Below are 18,327 nucleotides of genomic sequence, written 5' to 3' on the forward strand. Positions count from 1 at the left end.
TGAAAAAGGCAGGAGTGGCCGGAGGTATTTCCGAGGGAACGTCGAAAGACGCACGGCTGGCATGCCGCGAAGAACAATTTGGTTCTGTAATTGCGACGGACGAACAAATTGAATTCCCCTACGTCCTTGCATCCTCCAGCGTAAACCTACTTGCCGGCGCAATCTCCCTTGGGAATCCTCTGCCACAGAGTGACCTCTCGAAAAATCATTCTCCATCGTCGAATTAACATATGATCAAGCAGATGTAGCTTAACCCTTGACGGCGATAAAGCGACGAGATCACGATGCGTCGCTTGGCGAGAAGAAAATCATATCCCCATAAAAAACTTTAAAAAAAGTAATAAAATTACGCTAAGTACATGAAATCAAATAAATCACAAAAATAGAAGATAATGATAAGTACAGAAAAAAGATATGAAATTGAAATGAGCTGCAAGTGCATAAAGATGCTTTCCAACTGCGCTTCAGATGACAGAACTACATATACACAGCTGAAATGCTGTGTTCATACATTCCATTACTCATATCACGGACATTTTAATTAACCAATGAAAAAGAATCCCATTTACAAAACATTGTCGTAAATTAATAGCTTTGCAAAATTAATGATATACAAAAATTGGGCCAATTATAACAATGGCTATTTATACAAAATGTATTAAATAGTATTAAGCAGATATATTTTTATACAAATAAACATTTTAATACGAATAAATATTTTAATCAAAATACTTGGCGCTGCGCACCGAATTGGTGTCGCTAAACTGATTAAATATGTTTAAATTGCATTAATCTTTGTCTCTCTTTCTTGTGCGTGCGTTCGTGAATGTGTGTACGTGCGCGTGTGCATATGCTACGGATGATATTAGAATTAAATATATGTAGAATAAATCTGACTGCGTTTCTAGTACGCATATGTATATTATGTATTTTAGATTGCAAGGGAGTTATTGTGAATAATTAAATACTAAGACAATTATCATTTTTTCGGTTTCGCAGCGCCAAATACCTTGGCGCTCAGGAGAAAAGTCTTACCGTTTCCGACAGATCCATGAGACGATATTACATCTCTGTCACGCGTGGACCGATTTTATTGAATTTGGTCTTGATCGAAAGCTTATATGCGGTTTACATAAGAAAAATGCCTTTAAATTTAGAAAATATTGCAGGCGTGGTGAGATATTAATGAAATAAGTTTCAAGTTAGGTTGGAATAGCCGTGCGACGAGTAAATGATAGCGGTAGCGACAGTCGACATATACAGGGTGTCTTTCGTGTACTTGGCGTCGAGACGCTACCGCGTCTCTAGTTCCGTCCTGGTAACGAGAATTCGAGACTCGGTGAGATCGGGGTGTATCGACGGTTAGCCAAACAGGAAAGGATCAGCAATGGATCGAGGCGAGGAAGGGGGCAGATGAGGAAGACGGAAAGGAGACTAGCGGGTGGCATTTCTCGTGAGGCCCCGAGAGATAGAGAGGGATGCCATGGAGAGCAGTTTGGCCCTGTAATTACGGGCAAACAGAGGGGGTGGGGGGAGGCCAAGGGCAGGGGAGGGCAGCGCGAGGAACCCTATAATCTCGGTAGGACCGCCCCTTGTTTGCTTGTATAATTACCCCTTGGCCCTCCTTCGATGGGGCCGCCGATGGGCCCCGGTTCCAATCCGTCGGCCCGTTCGTCATTTCGTTCGTTCCACGCTCGGCCATAATGCCGATATCATTACCTAATGCATCGCGGATGCATTCTGTTGCATGCGGCTTGGCCATGGCCCACGGCCTCACGATACCCGTCCGGCGTCTTTCGTTTCCACCCACTTGCAACCCGCCACTCGTCCCTGTCCCCCGTGATCCCCCTTTCCCCCATGACTCCCTTCCCTTCTCGCTCCCCCTCTCCCCCTCTCCCCCTGTTGCTTTTGCTCTCCCTTCTCACTCTTTCCCGGACGGATCACCCAGCCTGGGCCGCCCTTAGTCGACGATTTCTCAGGATTGACGTAATTGGCTTATTTGCATTGTGCGCCCCGTCTGTGTCTGCGCTCGGCGATGGATCATTCGCGAGGCTCGCTGGGAACGATCCGAACGGTGTTGCGTCACGCCGCAGCACTCTGTGCACTTTGTGCAGCTCGCGCATTACGCTCGGCGCTGCTACGCCCTCGCGGATGATACGCGCGACGCTCGCCGGGCGAATGTGGAAATAGCGTAGCAAGATAAGCGTGCCGACTGTTGCTGATTTTCTTGATGAGTGCCAGCCAATGGGTTGTTTGTGAAAACAACCCGCAAAGAGTAAATTCTTTTCACCCGTAACGTTCTTCCTCTTTTGTTTCATTTATTTATCTTAAGTAGTAGTCGATTAAAACATGATAAATTTAAGGGCTTTTACCCTCGTATCACCCTTAAAGGAGAGGGTAGAGACCTGAAATTTCATAGATCGGTGGCTCGGGCGAGGAGCATTGTTTAGCAAACAATAACAACAGAGTTTGTCACGGGGGTCGTTTGCTCCTGTTTACCTTGCTAGACTCTTTATACGAACGCTTGTATTCTATGGATGATTGTGACGTAATGCTGGGACCGAGACGCTCAGTTTCAATCCATTAGCTGGCGGCGCTGTCTCCTTGCCTGCGCGTCGACGGGGGACTGCTTCGCGCCGGGATTAATTTCAGTGTTTCAAACGGCGCGCTGTGTTTTTAAACGGGCAGGCTTTACGAGCGCGTCGCTCTTTCGCGCTTGCTTTTTGTTTATTACAAGTGTACCATGCAGAATTCAGAGCGCCGTGGATTACCGAAGGGAGCAGCGTAGCCCCAACACGATTCGCAATTAACCCTTCGTGGTCACACTTCTGCAAAGTTACGTGGTGGTCACACTGGGTCCAATGGACCCGGCCGATTTTTATACAGTTACCGTACGAACTGTATCAGTCCGATCGAGTCCTAAAAATTACAATACACACTTTGAACATTGTTGAATATGGAATAGTCGCGTTTTAGTAAGAAATGAAATGACAACATGTGCCAAAATAATCGGAAAGTAGTAAACTCCTGAAAAACGATTTTTTTTTACTAAATCCTGTTTTCCAATAATACCTGCTTTATTTTTCAATTAATTTTCATACAGATTGTGGCTGATACTAATAAGATATATTCCTCTTAGAAAAATATACAGTTTCATGCTGTGGGTTTCAAAAACGGTATTTATTTTGAGATCTGAAGATGGTCAATTTTTTTAGCAAAAAACCACGTTTAATTTACAGAAATAACTATTTATTATTAATATACATTATTATACATCATTATATTATTATACACATATACATTCTGTGTTCGTACTCATTATACACACATATAACTTGAGGGGAAAAAACATTATCACAGCCATACACATTACATTTTATTGAATTAAATTTCTCGAATTGGAGTTGAAAAAAAGTGTTAATTTTTTCGATAAAATGTACAAGTTGGTCACACATTCTAACGGCTGCCACTCATCGACGAACTTACTGATTCAAAAACTAACGGTCTCTACCGGAAGAGGACACCTGAAATTTCCGTAAAATCTCAGGTCAATGGCATTTGAAACCCAGGAACTTACAGGTATCGAGCTCCAAAGTTAAAAATCGGGTCCATCGGACCCAGTGTGACCAGGGAGGGTTAAATAGTCCGCTCTGCTTTAACTCATCATGCGCGAAACTAAATTTCTATCCACGGTATGGAAATCAGGTCTCGTACAATACACAGCGGAAAGACCTCAATTATTCAGCCGCTTCGTAACTAATTCATCGTAAATCGAGTATGCACTTTAAATCATAAAGCACACACGCGAAGACCTTCGAATACCATCGGAGTAAAATTAATTAAACCTTCTGCGCCCTAGCTCCGCCGGCAGAAATGCATAAAATTAAACCACCCGCGCGCCACCTCCGCTGTGACGAAAGGTGACGGACTCTCGAAATTAAACCGACCGCTAACTCTAACCCTATTACCAGTCAAACCTCCCCTTCCGCCGTTCCTGATCGCGGGGTAGCCATCTCACGAGCGCAGCCACGCAAGGGCGCGATGTTATTCGAGAAGCGACACCGTGTACTTTTATCAAGGGCCGTTTTTATCGCGGACACGAAGCCGCGACGTATCGATGCAGCGGTATCGATGGGGATCGCTCACTGTCACGTTGGCTCGCGTGATCCTCCCGTTCGTTTCCGCTCGTGGCTCTCCCTTTTAACGGTTGGCTCTGGTCACCGGTAAAAAGCAAACGGGCCACGGTGTCGTACGGGGCTTTAACGAGGCGCTGACGCATCCTCGAGGGGTTGTAATTCACGGGGTGTAACCCGACGTGCCTGCTCGGGAGGACAGAGAAAGAGAGATAGAGAGAGAGAGAGGGAGACAGGGAGAAGACGCCCCAGTGGGGAATACTGTGACGGAAGTATGCAGACTTTCGTGTGCACAAGCCGGGGCTACGCGGTATGCTTTTGAAGTCGTCCACCTACTGTTTTAACGGCTCCGACCCATTTTACACGCGCAGCTCTATATAGTCGGGGGTGTCAGGGCATCGGGGCTGATATTACGCCGCGGGAGGAGTTACGTCTTTGATGTCGCGCCATGAACGTTTCCGCGCTGCCAGCCGTTTTAGTAATTCTTCGTCGTCGCCTCGGAACTGCTCTCCGTGTCTCTGCTAATTGAGTCCTCAGACCCTGGTTATTCCGTGGAGAACACTCGGGGCTGCCGGCCCTTTTGTCACGATCGAGCTGCGAGAGTCGTGTGGGCCGCTCCTGTGGGATCTGTTAGGTTGTAAACGGAATTCTCGCGCCAGTAGCCTTTCTCCGCGCTGTGGGGCAGTTTCGGAGCTTCGGCTGACGAGGGGGTGTTTTTTCATTGGGGGCAGGGGAAGACACTTTTTAATCTCCGACGCGTTGGAGGAGGTTGGTTTTACTCGGGAGAGTATAGACTTTTTTTCTGCGAACATCTTTATTATTTTCATTTCGATTTTATAATTGAGGGGCCCGGTGGAAAGCAGGCAAATGCCACGGTTTCGTGATTTTTCTTTTACCTGAGAATTTTCGCATTTGTTGCTTTCATATATTATTCAAAATATCACAGTTTATAGTTTAATGTTCTTGGATTTCTATAAAATAAAAAGTTCCCAAAAATATGTTTAATTCTTCTTGAAAACAGATTATGGATCCTTAAGAAACGAAAATTCATGCACATGTGGCATGTGCCTGTTTTCCACAACCACTCAATTCTCAGTGGCACTGATTCATCCCGCACCATTTCCCACTTAACTGCTCCGTTGCAAGTTCGAGACACCCCTATTCCGAGACACGTTCTAATCGTGCTGATCTAATTAGTATTTGTCTTGACCGTTTCCATTCCACGCATTTGGCGAAGCTTCTTTCCTAGAGGCCAACCGATACGATCGTTTATACTCGGCTGATTTACGGGTGCTCGGTGGTTGCGCGTGTCTCGAACGTATTTATAAGATACCGCGTTGAAATAAATGTTCCCGGGCCGGGAAAAATATACACATTGGCGGCGGAGAGTGGCCGTTGCCGTCAGAATTTGACGCGGAGGTCGTAAAATATATCTCGTCATCCGTCGCCGGCTTCGTAAGCCACCGGGATTATCTTGCGCGGCGGGCGGAGTTCGCCGCTGTTGGAGTACGTCCGCGGCTTTTTCTTGTCCCCTTCGGTATAAATTAGTGCCGTCTAATCCCCGCGTAACAACGAGCAAAAAACGGTGGGAATTATTCCTTAGAAGGTCCGCGTTCGAGGATCCAGGATCGACGACCTTTCCTCTTTGTTCAGGGCGCCTTTATCGAGCATTTCAAGGTCCCTCGCGCTTCTCGCGACCTCTTGTCAACGACGATTAAGGTGTCGCGTCTCTGATCGTTGAAATCGTGCACGATTAATTTCCCACTTGTTGTTTATTATTCAGCTGTTGCTGGTTTACAGATGTCGGAAACAACGGCTGGGGTGGTTACGTTTAGGCAACCTAATTACGGTCGAAGTGGTGGAATAATTAAATTATAGTGGATAATTATTTCGATGCAGGGGGCTCGCAGATGTAATCACGTGGTAAAATTACCGTTTACAGGGTTAGCTGATTGGTTTCGATCGATGATTATAGCTTGCGGAAACGCGCTGAATTGCTTGCTCGCGTAATGGAATGCTCCGTTTCAAATATTACTGGTGGATTTTGGAAGTTTTACATTCCAGGTTGCGTATTATATCCACGCGAGAGCCGTGGGCACGAGCAGCTGCTTCATTTCTGTCTAATTCCTTTGTTGCAGAGTCACGTGGAGTCCGCCAGGCAGAATCCGTGGCACTTGGCTGGAGTTCTGGATAGAGTCAAGGGAAATTCTAAAGTGGATGTCTCCCGAGTCCATCGATGCATTGGATTAGGTAAGTGACACGTAATTTATACTTTACAATCGTTGCTGTGCCCCATAACTCGGTTTCAAGTTGGTACATGGTTTAATATCCTAATAGCTTTGCCAGCCATATGTGGCTGACATCGTTAGATTCCCATATGGATGATAGGGTTGACCTGGAAGTAGGGCGTATGCGTTCAACTTGCTTAATAGTAGGTACATAAAAATCAGAATATTAAATAGTAATCGGTCCGGGCCGTCTGAGTATACATATACATATTTGAAGTACAACTAACATGTAGCTATTTTTCCTCTTTGTTTCATTTATTTTTCTTAAGTAGTATCCGATTAAAAAATGCTAAATTTAAGGCTTAAAAGCCTATATTATACTTCAACGAGAGGGTAGAAATCTGAAACTTCACGGAATGGTGTTTAAGGGGGGAGAGACCACTGTAATGCTCCGAAAAGTAAGGGTGTTTTCGGGATTTTTTTTCAAATAATCAACGCAAGTAAATCAATGCATTGCTTAGTATAGTTAATATGTACATATTGAGGGGTAAAAAAATTTTTTTTCAATCAAATTCATAAATCCGTTTCCGGTGTGCTCTTCGTCAAAATGCACGCTGCGACAAAATTGTTCCTGTGGCTTTAACAGTGCCTTAGCGATATGGTTAATCTGAATTAAGAAAGACAAAAATATTTGGAAGCTAGAAGCCTACGTCTATTACGTGACGATCGAAAAAAGTCAATATTGCAAAAGATAACAAAATGGTGGACCGCTGAAAAAAACATTTTTGGGAGTAACGATGTTAATAAAAAAAAAATAGGAGGCCTTTAATTAAAAAAAAAACTGATCCTCACGTAATAGAGCCGGGGTCTTCGTACAATAAATGCCCTTACTCGTGTCGATTGGATGTATACTGTCTGTACACTGTCAACGCGTTTGAAAAATGTTATTCTGAGAAAAACGCGTTCAAAGTTCCGCTCGGTTCAGTCGCGCGCTTGACACCGTTTCGCGGAATACACTATATCTCCTTCAATTTGACGAATTTCTTCATGCAATTTGAAGAGAGCGTTCTTGAAACGTACGTCTTTCAGAAAATCCGAAAGAGAAAAAAATCGATAATTCCGATTTTCTACAGTGGACTCCCTTAAGGTGAGGAGCAATGTCTAGCAAAACAATACCCCCAAAAATTGATCACGGGGGCCGTTTGCTCGCGCTAACCTTGCTAGACTCTTTGAGAAACAAAAAACGAGTTAAAAAATTTCTCCACCCTCTGCAAGAATTTGAAACTCCAACCCAGACGAATCCATTAACCCACCCCCGGTCGGAAAGAATCTCAAAAGTCCAGGTCCAACGAATTCCTTTCCCCGACACACGAGCGCATTACCATTTCCAACCGAGTAGCTTCGCAGAAGGGGCGCGGGGCAATCCAATTAAAGTATCATTCGCCGGAACGACGATCGAGGCTCGATGCCTCAGTGCAATCCCGGCGTCCAGACGGAGCAGCTACGCGCTCCGTTTCTCCTCGCGCCGTTTAATCCGGCGCGAGTACGCAGGGAGGTCTGGGAGCTTGGCAGAGGGCGAGGATACAGGAAAGAATTACTCCCGGGCGCGTCTGCCTGGATATCCGCGGGATTAGCGTGGCGACGTTGTTCTAAGTTCGGGACATGTTTGGAGAACGTCGGGAGGAGCGGAGCGGGGCCGTGCGTGGGCGTATGGCGAAAAGCCAGCGGCAGACAGCCACTCCGTTTTCTCTTGCTATCCGGCCAGACAAATCGGTCCGCGTGCATCGCTGTGTGCGTGCACGTGCACCGCGTCTCCCTACGGACGGGAACGCACGTAGACACCCACCGACACCAACGTACACCCGCACGTGTCGCCAGCGACACACGGGCGGCTGGTATTCGGGGGATATGTAAGATTCCAGCCGCCCACATCGCGACAAATTGTTGCTCAGCTGATCGGGCCCGGCTCTCCCGTCCTCCCGGCCGGCTCGCCTTAAAACTTTCAATCTTTCTCAGCCGGTTGTATACGATGCCCCCGCGCGCAACGGCCGCGATACACATCCCCCGCTGCCCCCGTATCGGACGGCTGCGAATGAAGCCAGTGATTCATGCCACACAACGCCCGCTCTAATGACAGTCTGGTGGCAAATTGCCGGCCCCCGGACGGTTTCCAGTGATTTATCAGGCATCGCCACCCGTGCGTCCGACGATAAAACGCGATTGTTCTACTCGCGATGGTAATTAGCTAACGTACCGGGATCCTCGGTCCCTTTTTCCCGTTTTCGATCGGGTGGCTGATCGGCGATCGAGTTGGAGATAAGGTCCGCGGAATCTGTGCCCCGAAAGGGTGTTTAAGAGGGGAGGTTAGGGGTGTACGTTCGAGGGTGAGCCTCGGTGAAGGGACTCTGCGTGAATTAGGGGGTGTAGTGAAGGCGGGAATTGGGACATTCGAGATTTTAGGCTTGTTTTATCGACGCAGATCTTCGCGTTTTGGTACTAGTTGGTCCCTCCGCTGCGGAGTTTATTCCAGCTTTCCGGCAAGCTCGTTTTATCGTGCCAAGCGTGTTTCACGATTATCGAGACACATAGCAGCTTATAACGAGGTAAGGGAGGAGACGTGGTCTTCGAGAATCGATACTCGCAGGATCTCCAGCGTCGGACTTTGATATCCTTTCTACGACTTCCCTTTGCCTTCGCCGTTCATCTTATCCCTGTGGATTTCTCCGAAAATAAGTCGCCGCTTTTACCCTCAACCCCTCCCTTTGTGCTTGTAAATGAAAAAGGCAAAGTTGGAGCGAGGAAACCGAATCAGCGGCACGGGAATCCTATCTTCATGGCCGGTTCATAAAACGCAACCGATGTGTACCGTATCCTCTGGCACGTACTCCCCGGCAAAAACGTCTTTTGAAGTTTTCCTTGGCGGAAAGAGGCCAGAGGGCTCGCCATTGATTTAATGGGTGTACCTTCAGCCGCGGTTAAACACCACATCAAACCGCACCCTCCTGGCCGACTTCTTCCTTCCTACTTTGGGAAACGGGCTTCATCCGATAAATGACTTCTATACGACCGTTATCGTTCCTTCGGCGTCCGCCATGGCCCAGCTCCGCTCTCGGGACTCCGCAGCTACGTCAAAGTTTCGTGTCCAACGTTCCAGCGATCGATCTCTGTGTTTCTTCCCAAAAAATGCCATTGCGCCATTAAATAACGGAACGAGGATTTCACTGGATTTATAATTGAAGTAGCACCGGGCTTCTTTCTGGATTCACTGTCAGCAGAAAGTGATAGGAGCCTCGGAATTCCATTTTCTCGCCCCACACTCGCTTCGGCGGTAAAGGAAGACTGTAAAAATTTCACCGATCGATGAATTCGAACGTCGAATCGCGGCGCGAGATCGCCGAAAAAAAAGGAAGGAGAAACGCTCGCCTGCTGAATAAATTCTGAGAAAACGCTGAGCGCCCTTTTATTTCACGTGCCGCGTACGAGGCCGGGCGTTCGTGAGTATGGAAAAATGTCACCAACGTTTTTATCAACAGTCACGCATTCCCAGAAGGCTGCTTATCATCGGCTGCCGACCTAATTATAATTGCCGTTCTGTGTTCGTCCAGGCCATAATGATAATACGTTTCCGTATTCCCGCGCCGCACGCCCGCCGATGAATGGCTGGAAGACGCGAATACGCTGGCCGCGTGTGCCCCCGCGAGGCCGCGTAAAAAGCTGAAAAGCCAGCGGATCCGTAACGCGAGCCAGCGTAACGCGAGATACATAATTTTAAACAGCGAGCGTGTAGCTTAATCTCCGTTTAGAAAGAAAGGGGACGGGGATAAAGAAAGAGGTGAAACGGGGAGAAAAGGAATTCGGTGTATCGTTTCACCGCGGACCTGTATTATCTAACGTCGCACGCGACACGCTGCTTTATTTTAAGCCGGTCGCTTACCCTTTGGACAGCTTTTTAATTTCCAGCCAGCCGGAGACTGTATTCGAAAGATTTCTTCGGCTGTCGTGCTTCGAATATCGGAGGGAAGAGAGTGAACAACGACATGGAATTATTATTATTATTATTATTATTATTATTATTCGTCTTTATTCCTTGAAACATGCAAAGAACAGTAATTCATAAAGACAAGCGAAGTAAATGGCGAGGCTGCAGTGCAATACTGTTAAAAGCCTAACCATAACTAAATAACTAAAAACTAACTAACATTAAGAAACTAGAAAGTTATTGTGACGCATTAACCATATATATCGCCGAGCTTTACATTTAAAATCAGGAAAGGAATTTAAACCTCGAATATCAGGTGGGAGGGAATTACAGTAATGAGCCGAAATATAAGCAAAAGATGATTCAAATTATATCGTGCAACCCCGAACATATCGAACACCCACACGCCGATTGTGACGAGACTGCAGATTTGCAGAATAGCGAAAAATATTCGACACGTATTTTTTGTTATCGGCAATCCTCCGTGTTGAAGGGGTGAAAAGAGTCCCCAAAGTTGGGGTCGAAAACATATTTTCTGGAGTATCTCGAGGGCTAGTAGGAGTAGGATAATTTTTTTTTTAAAGTGCGAGTTTTTTAAAGACTAAGCTCCTGCTCTCTTTTTAGAAGATTTCAGAAAATATGTTTTCGATCACAATTTTAGGTTTCACCCCTTCAACGTGGACGATTGCCGATAAAAAAAGATACGTGTCAAATATTTTTCACTATTCCGCAAATCTGCAGTCTCATCCAAATCGGAGTGCACGGGTTCGACATGCTCCCTTGTTAGTTCAAGATGATTCGAGATATATTTATTGAAGTATTTACTACTACCTAGGAATTTAAAGTACTCGGTTGGATCTTAAAAATAAAATACAATTGGTCCACAATCCAAGTGCCACCGGCCGAACCACATGTCCGATGTTTGATATTCAATTTACCCTAACTACTGTTTCAAGTACGATCTAAATCACCGTTTCCTCGGTGACAACTGAAATATCTATTTCTCGCATTTCATTTCTCCGCGGCCTAGGATACCGATCTATGGAACATTGTCACGATCTCAGTGTGTTCGGTGACCAACAATGGTCGCCTGGGTCCCGATTCGAGCCGATCGCGCCGCCGCGTTATGAATATTGACGGGAAAAACCGGCGGTCGTAATTTATGGCCGATTGTGCGGGAACTCATGAATTTATTCAAGAGAAACTCTCGCTATCGCGAGGTAATCCGCTTTATAAGTTCAGCAATCTTAGATCAACGCGTTTTGTTTCGCTGCCGCGGACCTGTCCCCGATACGGAGCAACGCGGAAAAGCGGCGGGGGCACGCGTCGAGGCCGCGATTTCTATAACATCCGGTATTTGGGGGGGCATTTCTCGCGTTCCGCGATTCCTATATCGTCCACGTCCTCGGCGGTGGGTATGGAAAGGCTCGGGATTGCAAGCTGCTTCGGATTTTCCAGGGGTGAACGTCGCTGAATTGTTTAAGCGAAGGTTTGAAGATACCTGTGTGCGTTGAAATATGAGGGTGATTTGGAGCTGCAGAATTTTTCAGCGGTATGCAAAATTAGAGCGAAATCGATGACTCCAAGAACCGGTGAACTCAACTGAAACCACCATGAAATCAACTCAAGTGCAGAGATTTGAAAGGAGGTATTAAAGTTGAGTAATAATGAAAAAGAGATTCTTAATTCACTCGTTCTCTCTTAGGCGAAGTCTCCAATCACCCTCGTAGTTAACGAGGGCATTTCATGGAGGTTTGAGTTGAGTTCACCGATGTTTTGGGTCATCAATTTCGCTCTAATTTTGCGTACCTGTTACTAAAAAATTCTCGAGCAAAAGGAGGTGCAAATTTTACCCTTTTTCAGTCTCTATATGCATCTATATTGAATGAATCGATGACAGTGACCTCGTGCACGACCCTCGCTCAGTGTCGATTGCTAATGCGTACAGTCACTGGTAGAAATGCAGCGATGCAAATGCGCAGCGTCCATTGGGCCAGGGACGCGAAGAGCTGCGTACGGGGTCCCATTATAGGATTCCGTGCATTGTATAATGGGATGAATGGGAGGTGAATGGGACGCGAGCTACTCCACGCGACCCTAAGTGGGGCTGTGCTTATCTCGTGCTTTTTTTCACACCTTGTTCCGACGCTCGAAACATGTTTGCTTTAACGTCCCACTGATTTTACGACCCCCACTGTTCCTCCTCCGCTTTTTTTCACGTTTGTATATTTGCTGGGCGCAGCAATAGCGAAGTCGTAAGATCAGCCACGCGTTAAAGCAAACATGTTCGGGCGCCCGTTACAGGCGACGTGAATGAAAACGCGGGGGACACGGTTTCCTGCCTCACTCAGGGTCGTTGGAGGCATCTGAAACCTGATCCAGTCGCCTCCATTCTAGAGTGCACGGATTCCTAAAATGGGAAGCTGTAGTCCTGCTGTCTCGGTCGATACCTCTCGGCATCAATACCAGCAAGTGTGTCAAAGAGGGGTTGGATATTTAGCGGTGGTCAAAGCTCGATGAAAGTATAATCCTGTAAATTTTCTGAAGATCTCTTAGCTCACTGGTCCCCAAACAGCGGGTCGCCACCCCCAAGGGGTTTGTTTTCTGGGGGGTCGCTGCGGTTATTTTTAGTTGACGATTCTTAGCACTTATTTATTTTAATATAGCTACATTGCCAAATTCTATTAATGATGTACCACTATTTTTTAATGCGTTCTCTTTCCCTTATTAAATTTACCTTACGTTATATGCAGACAGGGGACAGGTTATTCGAACATTATGAAAGGGGGTCGCGACTCAAAAGGGTTGGGAAACACTGTCTCAGTTTAAAGAGGCTACATTTTTGAAGAGTAACCAAGTTTCTATAATTATATACATACTGTCTAGAAAGCACCAAGGCTTACACAGTATTACCCCATGAATCAACGTGCATACATCTCACCTTAAATCCCCCGCATTCTTCTGCGCCCTTATTCACCGCCATTCACGCGGAGATTATTTGAAAAAAAAAAAAGAAACCCCAGGCAGACCGATGAAAAAGAGTGTTGCGCTCTCCGATACTCGGCGCGGAGTTGCTGGGGAGTCCCGTGACCGGTTGGAAGGTAAATTTCTTTCCGCCACGGATATTATTGGAGAGGTCGCCGGTCGGGGGTCGAAGGTTTCTCGTATCTTGAGCGCGCGAGCCGGGGCTATGTTCTTTTCTCGGAAGCTTCCAATCAAAGACGCGTCAGGGATCTTAACAAAGGGCGGGCATAATTCATCGCGGGTATTGGTAGCCGATCTGGCCTGGCTCGCGCGAAAGGGTGAAGGCTCCGGGCGAGGGAGCAAGACGGCGCGAGACCTGGAAAGGCGGAAAAGAGCGAGAGCCGCGACAGCGACGATAACAAACCGGCAGTGCTCACGCGGCTCTGCCAACCTAGTGAAATATGCACCCATATATCAATGGCGTTGCATATCAATTGCCACCACTGCCAACTGGCATGACTATAATGCCAGCCAGCTACTCGGATGCTGGCGAACACGCCGTGGAATCGAACGGGGGAGAAAAGGACGAAGGGGGGCCGTGCCATGGGTCCTACCTTCGCGCTGGGTCGAAACCTCTCCTGGGCCCGGCGAGCCTGTTATTCGATCGGCCTTTATTAGCCATAAATTCCATATGATACGCGGAGAATATGATAATGGACGTCAAGCAGTTGCGCGAGCGTACTTTGGTATCGACGTCGGTGAACACTTTTGACACCGGGCCGTCCAACGTTTTGGGAACTTCAGGGAATACTGTACGGACGCTTGACGTGGCCTGCAAACGTGGCTGAACAGGGCAGTCGCGAAATTCACTGTGTCGCGAGATTATTCAAGTGACCCTGTGCTTTCTACATAATTGCAAAATGGGAGAATTCTTTATCGTTATTATCCCCTGTTCCAAACTCGCGTGTTTTATAAGCGCAGGATTTAGGGGAAAGGTTTAAAGGGAAACACCACTGTGACGGCCGGAAAAACAAGTGTTCTAAGAATTTTTTTTCAGGAATTATTTCAGGTTTTCATGTAGGACTTGTACTACCTGCTTTCGGTACAGTGTCACGAGAGATCATAAAATAAAAATGAATAGGGATACATGCATAAATTTTAATATATTAATTAACCTTCTAGTTCTAGACCCCTCGCAAGAAACATAGGTCGCTGGCGGATAGTGTAACTTTGGAAGAGTGCTCCGAAATCAAATTTAAATTTTTTTTTATAGATACTTTGAGTGTAGTTTCCGTCGCACGTACTGATTTTTTAAACGAATTATTTTTGTAAAAATGGAGCGCTTTAAAAGAAAAAGTTACGAAAATCCGCGAATAAGATGGACAGTTTTTCGAGCGCGTTTCAACAAATTCGTTTCGATCAAGCAATCTATACCTACGTGGAACGAAAACTACACTCATATAGTTTATAAACAAAAGAAAATTAAATTTGATTTCAGAGCTGCTTATATTTTTCGGTCGGTCATCTAGAAAATTAATTAATATATCAAATTCTACGCATGATTCTCAATTCATTTTTTTTTAATAGTCCCTTAAGACACTATACTAAAAGTAGGTAACACAACTTTTATATGAAAACTGTAAATCATTCCTGAAAAAATTCTTAAAAAAAAACAGTGGTGTTCTCCCTTAAAACGACACTGTTCTGGTCGCAGCGTTCGGTGCAAGTATACGCATACCTGGATGCGTCCCACCTTTTCTTCCGCCACTATCTCACAATCGAGCGCGACTTGTTGGTCGACTTTCACGGTAACGAGCTGAAAATCGGCGATGGCATTCGGCGATACGTTTTAAAATATCCAAAACGCGGCGACCTTTAATGAGGACGGCGAGGCAGTCTTTCTGGACGCCCGTCCAATCGCTCCGAGATCTCGGCAGCTCCGTGCCCACCTATCGGTGATTCGGATCTGAAAGGAAGGGTGAAAAAGGGGTAGAGGTAGGTGCACGCGATGAGTCCTTAACTAGATCCACGTAGGTGTTCCGGCGAGATTTTCCCGTAATTATCGAATCTCTCGGCGGAGCGCGGAGGGGAAGAAATACGTGTCGGCGAGGGCGGGAGGGCAAGAAGCAGCGCTAGTTGCGAAAGTAAATGGCTGACGGCAAGAAGCAAGTGCCCGGAATGATTAGAGAGCAGTAGTAGAAGATACCGTTCATTAAGTCATTTTGTACAGTCGAACCTCCCCGCCTCCTCGGAGAGACAGAGTTGCCCCTCGCGCAGCAAACTGGCTGCCAACTCCATTTTCGTAAAAAACGTGGCATTAACTTCCCTCGGAGGCTCAGAGGGAGGTGCAGGTAATTCCCTTTCTACATTTCAACTGTGTCCCACTTGTATCGTTCTTTGTCTAGCCTTTTTCCTTGGCCACCAGCTTTTCACTCGCCGTCGACGGCGATGGTCCAAAGAGAGCGTAAAAATGAGAACGGCAGCGGTAGCAAAAGTTGCATAACTTAGGAGGGGGAGCAAGAACGGTACCTGGCGGTAGACATTCGAGTCTTTGATTTAAAAATCAGTGGAACAGTAGAATTTCAACTCCTTCGGCTGTTGTTTGAGGCTGAAAGTTCGTGGAATGGTTACTCGCACAAAGGCCTTCGGCAGAGAAGCATTCCTGCACGGCGAAAGGACCCTTCGAGGGTAATATTATTTACACGCAAATATATGAAAGCTTCCTTTTGATCATTACCATGTATCACCGTTTGCCTCTGAATGCCAGCAGTTTGACCATTCCTGCCAACCCCCTTTTCCGCGTGAACTCGCGCGAATGTATTTAGGGCTGTTCCAGTGCAGCCGCTTTCGAGCTGGCTTGATGCTAATTAAGCTCCTCTCCAAAAGTTTACTAAACTCTGGCTTAAGCGTTTACTGCAATTTTGTAATCTGGCAGCGGTGAGCTCTGAAACGGACCGTGCCGTTAAATTATTATCGTTAATTCAGTTTGCCCGGTGGCAACTTCCGGCGCGCAATATCGCGTCGAAATACACCGTCGCAGGGACTTAAGACGGGAGGACACTCTGGGGGCAATTGCTTTCGGGGAAGGAGCCCGACGCGTTAACGAGCGCGTGGCGCTTATCGCGTGATCGCTTCGCGACGATGGCTCACCGTTCTTTCCCAAGTTGACGAAAGCCTGAGGGGTTGCGCGGCGCGAACGGTGACGATCTCTGCCATTAACAGTGGAATTTACAGTCCTCGTCGCGTTGACTTTGCGGATAACCGAGTCACCCAAACTTCTTCCCCGAAATGCTTAGGCACTTCCAGATAAAGTAGAGCCGAGACGCGGCTCCGCGCGACTCGACCCGCGATTCGCGACGCGGCGAGATCCCGCTTGCAAATTGAAACTCGGCCCAGGGGCCCAGCCGACGATCCGCCGTCCGAGCGGAGGCGAGAAAAAATATCACGGTTGGGATCGCCGGCCACGGACAGACTCATAACTTATAAATTAGATTCGTGTCGCGCGGCGACGGGGCGGGCGGAAGGGGTGCGTTGACGCGTCGACGTTGCAGCCCCGGGTCCGTCGGTCCGCGCAAATATATTATGACGCCGTGGACTGCATTCTTGGCGAAATGCAATAACGCCTCGCGCATACTCTTCGTCTTCCGTCCGCGTGTACGTGAGCGACCCCGGCCCCGCTTTCACCCCCTCGCGTGGGGAAGTCCGTGCACGGATGCGTTCCTCTCTGGCCGCCTGCACACGCGCGCACACACGCGTCGCTGGACCCTGCCAACGGTAGCGAAACGAGGGGGGGGGGGAGGGGAGGGGAAGTATTAATATTGCATTCGAGACCATCTGGCGACACCGGCGGGTTATTAAAATGTAAACTTCATTATCATTCTCCGTTGTAATTACATTTTTTTTCCTCTCCGTTTCCCGGCCATCTCCATCCGCGTCGGCGGCCGCACACCCCTCCACCAGCCGGGTGGCAGTTACATTAGCGAGATACCCCGATTTCGATGGAGCCTGAAAGGAAATGGAATCGAAGGGAAAATACCTTTCGACGGTGGCCGCCGTTCGATTTCACCCGGCGCGCTTGCTTACTTTTCCTCTTCCGCGGGCTTCTTTTTGCCCCCGTTCTCCCTGACCGCCGTCCCGAGACTCCGTCGAGCAAATTTACATGGCACGTTTGTCTCGAACGAGCCGTCGCTCCCGGGGGGAGGAGGGGGCAAAGTGGTTCTAATCGATGTTTTGCGAAGTCGTTTACCCGAGGCAGACGAAGATATCGAGCGTCCCCGTCCGCTTTCCCGACCTTCTGTGGACAGTCGGGTGGAATTTTTTTAGGGGATGCTGGTTGACGCGAGCGGAATTACTTTTCGTCCTAAAGCTGTCGGATATAGGGTAACCGGCACCTAAGTAATACGATCATCTAGCAGAAGTTTGATATTTTTCTGTGCAATTTGTTTGAAAGTAAAGAGAAATTATTCACGTTTCATGTAGCATAAGTTGGAATCGCTGAAACCTACAAATTTTTAATTGGGACTCGAATAACGTATGGCGTGCAAAAATTGGGTGATGGAAAAAGGGTACCTAATAATAGTTTTATTATTTCTTACTATATAAATGTTTTTCGATCAATTTTTTTATTAGGATTAACCCTTAGTATCATAGTGTAACACTCGTGTTGCATGAATTAAAAAAATCGTGCGCGCCAGTTGGGGGCTTTTTCATGAACTTTAAAGCGTTAGTTTACTGATACCACATGTAACAAGTGTCCTTAGGGCAGAAACACATCCGTAGAAATTCTACTGTGATACACTGTCTCGTATTATTGATTACAATTCTCAGTTTCGCCAGTGCTAATTTTTTCTCTCAGTTATTTCGGTTTTCCTTTTTGAACAAATTTGATGTCGAACAGAATAATGTATGTGATACTGAGTAGTGTAACATTACGCAAAACCGAGCATTGGCTTAACGTTAAAATACACAAGTGCCTTTATGCACGGCGTAACACTGGTGTTATATCCGTAGTTTTTCATTTATA

General features: G+C 46.9%; 1 long non-coding RNA gene across 1 annotated transcript in view; it reads left to right on the forward strand.

Annotated features, from left to right (window-relative positions):
• LOC143377604 (uncharacterized) overlaps positions 1-18,327 on the forward strand; it is a 167,958-nt gene that overhangs the window by 66,316 nt on the left and 83,315 nt on the right. Inside the window, exon 3 of the long non-coding RNA XR_013087364.1 lies at positions 6,272-6,383. This is a non-coding gene — a long non-coding RNA (uncharacterized LOC143377604). The remainder of the gene's footprint in view (positions 1-6,271; positions 6,384-18,327) is intronic.

Source organism: Andrena cerasifolii, chromosome 16, assembly GCF_050908995.1.
Source record: "Andrena cerasifolii isolate SP2316 chromosome 16, iyAndCera1_principal, whole genome shotgun sequence".
Lineage (NCBI taxonomy): Eukaryota > Metazoa > Arthropoda > Insecta > Hymenoptera > Andrenidae > Andrena > Andrena cerasifolii.